This window comes from Salvelinus fontinalis, chromosome 10 (assembly GCF_029448725.1).
Source record: "Salvelinus fontinalis isolate EN_2023a chromosome 10, ASM2944872v1, whole genome shotgun sequence".
NCBI classification, from domain to species: Eukaryota; Metazoa; Chordata; class Actinopteri; order Salmoniformes; family Salmonidae; genus Salvelinus; species Salvelinus fontinalis.
In genome coordinates, this window is record NC_074674.1 from 24,596,545 (window position 1) to 24,606,636 (window position 10,092).

A 10,092-nucleotide genomic window follows, 5' to 3' on the forward strand; every position below is an offset into this window, starting at 1 on the left:
CCTTGTGAAGACTTACAGAAAACGTTTGACCTCTGTCATTGCCAACAAAGGGTATATAACAAAGTATTGAGATAAACTTTTGTTATTGACCAAATACTTATTTTCCACCATAATTTGCAAATAAATTCATTAAAAATCCTACAATGTGATTTTCTGGATTTTGTTTCTCATTTTGTCTGTCATAGTTGAAGTGTACCTATGATGAAAATTACAGGCCTCTCTCATCTTTTTAAGTGGGAGAACTTGCACAATTGGTGGCTGACTAAATACTTTTTTTGCCCCACTGTATATGACTAAAAATAGAAGTGGTTTTACAATCAGAGATCTTTTGTATCTCGATAGATATGTCGTAGATGTGGCCAGCTACTAAACAGCAAGCTACAATGTTACACCCACCCACCTAAAGCTAGCTTGACCAGCAAAGGTTAGCGCCTGCTAACTTGTTATGCGCCACGCCTCACATTTTTAACTTGTTAGCAAACGTGTAACATCAGCAACTTGAGATAATTTGACTAGCTAGCTACAGTGCGTACCGTAATTGACGAAGGTTGAAATTGGTTATGATTATGACCTTGGATGCATTTCAATCTCACAGAATTATAGGCATGACGCAAGATAGGATTCCCAACAGATATAAATAACAAGTAATGCATTTCCAGCCAGCTAGCTACATACATTTACTAGCAAACAGTGAGGAGAAACAATAATACAACAATTTACTGTTGTAAATCTCTAAAACTGAAGCTGGTTTTACTATAAAAATATTTCCCACAGCATGCTTGATAGACATGGCTGTAGGTAGATACTGTCTGCCTACCTACCTAGGCACAGTGGTACAGTCTGGTCACTGTAAAATGGTTGAGGGTTATGCCATATTTCTTTCTATTAGGCTAGATCATGATGTAAATGTAATCTCTCTGCCTGTGCACATGTATGCATGTTCAACTAGTCTACCCTAATGTTGATGTTATGCTGGCACGGTTCAACTGTTGCTCAAACTGTTCAATAGAGTATAATTATAATTTTTCTGTCTTAAAGACAATACCGTTTGGTGCCTGCACAACTTCCTGGAGTGGATTCTAGATACAGAAACAGAATTAATTTGCCTGCGTGTGTCATTTATAGCAGAACTGTATCCTGTGAACTGTATCCCTCGAGCGATTAGACATTATGCTGGATTTCAAGAAGATGACTCACGAGGAGCTGAATGGCAGTTTGATCATGACAACACTCCTCCCACAGTTTTACAAGCATTCCCAGATCTTACTGTGTTTCTTTGGAATGGTCATTTTATCATGAGCACCTCTCCCATCATCTGCTGATCACCAGTTCTCTTAGCTACAGATTGTTACACCAGATAACACCAGTGATTTAACCACTGATGTTTGGTATCCATTACTGGGACTTACAGGACAGGTAGTGTTTGGTGTAGCACAGAGAAATCAACCTTAGCGGTGCCGTCTTTGTCCTCGATTCGGGGAAACAGGAGTCTCTCAAAATGTTTGTGACCAGTTGCAGGGGGTCAGTTTGAATTTAGAAAATGCTCCGTTATTAAAATAAATACTTTTTTTTGCTCCATCAAGTAATCAAACTATGTGCGCCGCCATGACATAGAGCTCTGTGAGAGAAGACTTGAAATAGACAAGATGTCGGCAAAAATCTTTGGGTAAATCACATTATCTGGTGGAACAATCTGTATCTACAGTTCTCGGCACTTGTGTGTCTCTACACCTGAGACACACTCTGACACATTGAACAGTACTACACTTTTCATACTATTTTTTTTGTATGTTACTTTTACCATATAACATTGTTGTTCTCTTGAGTTAGCATTAAATAGTGTACAATCTCCTCTATTTTAGATTTTGACAAATAAACAAACATTCTTTGGATATCTGAATGTCTAGCATCTGTTTGACACCACAGAGCCCTGGACAGCTTATATTAATATCGTCTGTGAATCCATAAGGGCAGACAAATGTTGATGATTGATAGATTCCTGGTTCTAATAATTAGCTGGTTGATAATCTGAACCAGGTTAGTGACAACTGGGTTTGGAGTGAAAACCTAAAGGAGGGTACTGTACATTTGGAAAGTATTCAGACCCCTTGACTTTTTACACACTTTGTTACGTTACAGGTTTATTCTGAAATGAATTGAATTGTTTTTTTCCCTCATCAATCTACACACAATACCCCATAAAGACAAAGCAAAACCTTAAACCTTGCAAATGTATTACAAATAAAAAACAGAAATATTTTATTTTCATAAGTATTCAGACCCTTTGCTACGAAACTCAAAATTGAGCTCAGGTGCATCCTGTTTCCATTGATCATCCTTGAGATGTTTCTACAACTTGAATGGAGTTCACCTGTGGCAAATTCAATTGATTGAACATGATTTGGAAAGGCACACACCTGTCTATATAAGGTCCCACAGTTGACAGTGCATGTCAGAGAAAAAACCATGGCCAAAGAAATTGTCCCTAGAGCTCCGAGACAGGATTGTGTCGAGGCAAGGGTACCAAACATTTTCTGCAGTATTAAGGGTCCCCAAGAATACAGTGGCCTTCATCATTCTTAAATGGAAGAATTTTGGAACCACCAAGACTCTTCCTAGAGCTGGACGCCCGGCCAAACTAAGCAATCGGGGGAGAATTGCCTTGGTCAGGGAGGTTACCAAGAACCCAATTGTCACTCTGAAAGAGCTCCAGAGGGAGAAACAATTTCTCTGGTTTGATGAAACCAAGATTAAATTATTTGGCCTGAATGCCAAGCATCACGTCTGGAGGAAACCTGGCACCATCCCTACGGTGAAACATGGTGGTGGCGGCATCATGCTGTGGGGATGTGTTTCAGCGTCAGGGACTGGGAGACTATTCAGGATGAAGGGAAAGATGAACGGAGAAAGTACAGAGAGATCCTTGATGAAAACCTGCTCCAGAGCGCTCAGGACTTAAGACTGGGGTGAAGATTCACCTTCCAACAGGACAACGATCCTAAGCACACAGCCAAGACAACGCAGGAGTGGCTTCGGGTCAAGATTCTGAATGTCCTTGAGTGGCACCACTAGAACCCAGTCTTGAACCCTGATCTAACATCTCTGGAGAGACCTGAAAATATCTGTGCAGCGACACTCCCCATCCAACCTGACAGAGCTTGAGATGATCTGCAGTGAAGAATGGGAGAAACTTCCCAAATACAGGTGTGCCAAGCTTGTAGCGTCATACCCAAGAAGACTCGAGGCTGTAATCGCTGCCAAAGGTGCTTCAACAAAGTACTGAGTAAAGGGTCTGAACACTTATGTAAATTAAATATAAAAGTTTTTTATTTTTAAGAAATTTGCTGAATTTTTTTGACTTCTGTTTTTGCTTTGTCATTATGGGGCATTGTGTGTAGAAAAAAACTATTTAATCTGTTTTAGAATATGGCTGTAACGTAACAAAATGTGGAAAAAGTCAAGGGATCTGAACACTTTCCGAATGCACTGTAGCTCTCCAGGAACAGGACTGGAGATCCCTGTTCTACATGATCTTATGCTGAGCTACACTGGCTGCTTTTACACAGGCAACCCAATTCTGTTATTTTTCCACTAATTGGTCTTAATCACATCCGATCCGATTTTTCAGAACTGATCTGATTGTGAAAAAAATATCAGTATTGGGCTGCTTGTGTAAATTGTCCGGGTTCAGTAAGCTTTGTACTTATGGCAATGGGCTTGTCCTGTCTGCGGGGGATGGCCAGCTGGATAAGACTCTGCCGAAAGTGGTATAGGGCTTTTTAACCACCAACTGTTTGGGCCTCTTGCAGAAGATTTGCTGGTACTGCACGTCTCCTGGAAAGACATGGTTGTGGTCTTAGCATTTTACACTTTTTTGTGGACGGGACGTAGGGCAAAACACCATTATGGGTAAAGGTATCAACCAAATGGGACTGGCTAGAGCATTGTTTAGGAACAATGAGGGGACGTTGGAGCTGGTTTTGAGGGGAAAGATCAGTCAACAAAGTCAATGGACTGGGTGGCGAAAGAAGGTGTGAAAAGTCTTTGGAATTCAGTTCTTACACCATATGAATTGTTGTGTATGGGAGATTGAGGAGAAATGGCACCTCAATAGCTCTCAAACATAACGATACATTTACTGTCTAAGCATAACCCTGCACAACCAAAAAAAAACTTCCTCTTCTCAAAGTTCTGTTTGTAAACCTCCCCTAGCCCATTGACTTTGACAAATCATTCTTGTCCATAGTAGCCCTTTGCAGGGGAATTTTGTAGACATGTCTTGTATTGTGTTTTGAGAGTTTGCAAAGAGAAGAATGAGGTGGTTGTGTCATCACTGTTGATTTTTGATTTTATACCTTTCAGTGTCCCTTGCTAGTTTCTGTCCCACAATCTTCTCGTGCTCCATAACCACAAGGTGTGTTCGCTCCGTCATGCTTGTGTACCCAAAATGCTCCCGCTTTGGGGTATTTTTCAGCAGGGCACTGTGGAATGACTCCAGACAACCTGAGTTTTACAAAAATAAAAGGTTAAAAGAGAAGCGGGGTAGACTAAATTGATTACATGGTCTGGAAGGTACTCTGTGGTACTCAGGCTACCTCAACCACCTATAATCTCATAGCACAAACACAAACAAAAACAAACACTACCCAATTCATGTTTATACCATGCTTACTGTAAATGTAGCTATCTTAGTCGTCAGCTTGTAAATATTTTGGCCAATTTACCTTCACCTTGTGCAGAGCTAGGGGTTAGAAGCTAATTTTGGTGGAATCAGATTCTGTACCACCTACAACAAACTACAAAACAATACACAATTTAACCACCCCACTAATTGTATTGATCTCTATTTGACTGGCTAGCTAAGCATACCTTATGTTAACATTCCAATATTGTCAGCTTGCTGTTAAGTAACTAGCATTAAAAAAAAATGGCAGAAAGATTGCTAGCCAACTGAGACTGGCTGAGAACCACCTAACCAACTATAGACTATTTATACACATTCATCATTGCTACTAACACACAAACATAGAGTGAGTTAGCTACATCAACAATTCTATTTTTGCTAACGGAGTATTTTCCAGACAAGGGTGGAATAGATGGCTACCAAATAGAGATACTCTTTATTTGGTAACATTAGCTAGCTTACATTAGCTAACGTCAGTCAGAGATAGAACGAACAAACAAACATGTTTACTCTGCTGAAGGTAGCTACCAGTCTAGCAGTGACTACCATGGCATAGGCGAAATTGATTGACAGTGCGTGTACCAAAATATAGCTTTATGATTTAGCTGATGGCTTTCAGAGTCCAATACAGGACTGTTATGTTAGCTAGCTAGCTAACTTACCCAGTTAGGCTAGCAGGATAGCTAATGTTAGGTTACCTCTAACTCAGAATCTTAAATTTTGTTTAAAAATAATAATACAATTTATGGTATTGCATCACTTCTCAGCTGTTGTCGAAATAGATTCTCCGTCAGTTCTGCCTGAATATCCCTTTGATAATCTTTGGTTACTGAACCACTCTATAGCCGCTTATCACTGCAAGACTTGGTGTTAATCTGTGGTAGGTAGAATGGTGAACGATAACACATTTACCAGGCACAGAACACCACACGGGCGTAGAGAAGTTGTGAGATGACTTTTTATTGGTAGTTCGAAGTAAACAACGCCGTTGTTCTAGTTTGTGGGCGGTATCAGCAATCGCTATGAATGCCGGACTTTTGAGTTTCAATATGAGCCGACGAATACACAGGGAGCTGTAACTTCCCGATTCTACAAGTGGAAAAATACATGTGCTAGTTCTAATTGTGATGTTTATGATAAAAACATGATGGTGTTTATATAGTAATGACTATATGCCGTTTCAGATACACGGTGAAATTCCCCTTTAATCCTACTGTAGGGAGTAGGACTCATTGCGACTAGCAGTTCAATCGAATGACTAAAATGAATGAGTCACTCAGAAAAAAGATTCATGAGTCTCGAGTCAGTAAAAAGAGTTGTTCAAAAAAAAGCGAATCGTTCGCGAACTGCGCATCACTAGTGCAAGGGAGTGGGACAGAGGGGTTGAGTGAGGGAGGGGGAGAGAGGTGGGGTAAGTGAAGCAAAGGGACAGAGGGGCACAAACAGAAGAAAAAGAGATCACATCTAATAAGGAAGAGTGAGTGAGGTGAGAGACTGTGTGAGAGTGTGAGACAAAATAGTGATGGAGGAGGACTGCTGGTTGCTGAAGTTTGACACTAACCTGATTTATGACACGTTATCAAACCTTCTAGTGACTCACCCTTACAACTAATAAATCACCTTAGTCGCCACCGTAGGCATACACTATATTTTACAGATATATTCTAGATTTATTTTAGAGATATTTCATATTCTTTGATATAAGAATATGGATGAGAGACAGAGCAACAGAGAGAGAGAGAGTGAGTTAATTTAGTCATTGGTTAGGCCATTCCTTCTCATAGCAGGTCTGCACTGAATGCAGCCTGTTCTTATTTGTTTCTAGTGTTGCGCTAGTGATCTGTCATCTAAGCACATCAGTATTTGTTGCGAGGAGCAAATTGCCCTCGGGGAATTCACAGCAAAGTGTCAGTTTGGCGACATTGGTACGCACCATTAAAACTAGAATCACCTTAAAACAGCAAATGCAACAAAGGACATTTGGCTGATTTGTGCTATTGTAGGCCTAGATCCTTTGTACCAACAATAGCTATCAAGTGTGAGTCAGGCTTCTCTTGATGTCTACTTACGTACAAGTGCTTTTTTGACCCCCTTCAGATGATAGAGGTTTTCCGTCATTTCATACGTTGTATATTTACTCTGCATCCCAAATGGCACCCTATTCCTATAGCCCCCCCAAATTATATCCCATGACTGAAACTTAAGTGGATCTCAGATCGATTTTCTGAGGCCAAATTAACCTCCCCTTTCATGTAAGAAAGTAATGACCATCATGCTTTTAGGGAAAGAGGATCATTTTCTATATGTATTAAACTGCGATTTTGACAAAATCCAGTCTCCTTGCTAAGGGTTTCCGGGGGTCCTCCCCTGGAGAATGTTTATGTAGAAAGACTGAGAAGCTCAGTTATGTTGACTTTTTAAAAGGACATTCTACTCTAAAATGAATGAAAATACAATTATGCTGACACCGTCTAAAATGTTATTTCCACCTCCAGAAATAGGTCCAATAACATATTGGTAAAACATTATATTCAAATTATTTTAACATATTGGACCACGCATATAACCTATGAATGTTCTACCTATATTGTCAGACGTGCTGTTAGCAATAAGCATCATTACTGATGAAGCATAGTGACTGTAGCATGTACATAGGCTGAAGTATGGGGTTTGTCCATCTGCATTTACCCCATTGGACACAACATCCTGAACATTATTATTCCTTATTATTTTGTATTATTATTTGTAAATGTTTTGTTTGTTTCTATTGCCCTTTTAAGAAGACATTGGCCCTTTAAGAGCTTTGTTGAGCAGCTGTGCCTGAACCATGCTTGAAACTGCATTTGTAAAACATGCCACATGAGCAATTGAAGGAGTAGAGAAATAAACATGGTAGCAATGTATCATTTTTTTTAACAAAGGCCAAAACTGCTTTCAAAATACAGTTTGTCAAAATTGTTTTCGGGCTATTGCATGAAGAATTGTTGTGCATTGACTGCTTGTCAGAACACAGAACACACAACAAGAAGCTGACTAGGTAAATAGGTCAACTGTTTTACAATGGGGTTGTCTGATTTGGTTTGAATAACAACATTACATGGCAAAAATACTAGCACTGGAAAGTTACATCCTGAGTGATAAAGTAGAGGCTTTGAATTACTTTGCCAGCAGCTACAGTAGACTACACACCGCTGTCTGAGTTGGTCGCTGCTGTGGTGCGCATTATAGACTATTTAATTCCCTTCATGTAAACACTGGAGTGTCATCAACAATCATGCATGTCAGTTCTGTCCACACAGCGTAACAGAGAGAATAAAATATTTGAGAATACATTTATTTGTGAATATAGTTCGTGCTTCTGTCTGTATTTGGCTATATCATCTGCAAACCATCTGCCATTTGGGATGCAATGTTATTCTGTATTCATACTCAGGATATCAGACACAATCATGAGAAGACTCTCCTTTTTCCCCGGCAATGCTACCTCAAATGCTTATCATTCAGTGTGTGTGTGGGAGTATGTCCTACTTCTGTCCACAAGGCAGTCACTATTAAACACTGCTATCTGGGAGGAATCACACAGCTTCAGAGATGATGGCTTTGTTCCCTGAGCCTAGTCTTTACAACGTGCTCATGACACGGACCCTTCAGAGGGAGGAGGGTGTGCCGGGTCTAAAGTTGTTTCTACTTTGTTGCACTGGAGATGGGAAGAGGATGCAGCGCGAGGGTAAGGAAGAGAGAGGGCGAGAGAGAGAGAGAAAGATAGGTTGACCTGATGCAGGTGGAAGGAAAAGGCAAATACACACACACACACACACACACACACACACACACACACACACACACACACACACACACACACACACACACACACACACACACACACACACACACACACACACACACACACACACACACACTGACTCAGGCATGAATCCACACACAGGGACTCTTGAAACAGATATCCTCCTTGTCCTGTAATGTCCTAAACACTGTTAGTAACATAACTACACCGCAGAAATGTGATTATAGCCATATCATTTGGGGCCCATAAGGTGCTGGTCAAAAATAGCGCACTATATAGGGAATAGGGTGCCATTTTGGATGCAAAAGTAGACTGGTCATTCTGATTAAACACATAAACCTGCACTACTCAATGGAATATATTGATTACCACTACTGTTATTTCCCTGTCTCACTCGTGCCTCCCCATTGACTGCAAATGTTTCTTTTAGCGTTCGTATTGCTTTCTACCCTGTAAAGCTCTTGAATTGGCTCCTTTTCGCCTTCACTTGCCTCTATCAGTCTGTCTATTTGCCTGCCTCTTGTACAGTTTAAGGAGAAGTGTTGTACACAGCCATGCTATTTATACAGAAAGTGTGTTTAATTTTCCAGTAAAGATACCTGCACAATAACTGCCTGGCTGTTTGTGTCTTTTTATTGCTAAGCCTTTGTGCTTAGGCAGTGCTGTGTGAGTTTATGACAATACAACAATGACATAGAAATATTAGAAATACTGGCATACACACTCACATTCAAGGCTACAAATGTTCCATATGGTCAGACAATACACAAACACGTGATGTTACAGGAATCATACATATTCATGAATACCTTATTAGGGTTGCAAAATTCCCGCAGCTTTCCCAACATTTTCAGGTTTTCCATAAATCCTGGTTGGAAAATTCCCAGAATCAGCGATTAAGCAAGCAGGAAATCAGGAATCCTCCAACCAGGATCTCTGGAAGAGCTGGGAACTTTGGCAAAGTTACTGGGATTTTTGCAACCTTTATGTTATGATTCATTCTCTAGCTGTCTGCTTGTCTGTCTGTTACTCTGAGTGCTGATCTAGGATCAGTTTTGCATATTAGATCACATGGATAGGGGAGACTTGGGCCAATAATCATAAAGCGTCTCAGTTGTAGTCCTGATATAGGATCAGATATTAAGGTGTTAGCTTGACAGTCGTTGGACCGGAGTTCAAATCCCCCAAATTCGCTACAACACATGTGGGAATAATGGGCGTTTTCGTTCATGTGGAAAATAACTGCAGATACAGTTCTCACACAAATGTAGAATCATACATGCATGAAGGTTCTGCTGTAAATCGTCTAACAGCGCAATCTAGCGGAACAATAATTGATGGCGTTAAAATCGAGTTTAAATCTAAGAAAATGCTGCCCTCATGTGGATGAAAATTATACTAAATATGTTTTATCTCCCCCTTGATCAGTCGAGTCTTATTACATTCTGATAATTATTCGGGAGGCTATAGAGTTGATCTCTGACACACTGGACGTGCATTTATTTGATTCTGTCTACATTTCCATATTAATGTACTGTCAATGTTTATATCAGTGTATTTTTTGGAAACGTCAGTCCAAGCCAAGTCCTTCCCCCAAGCGATG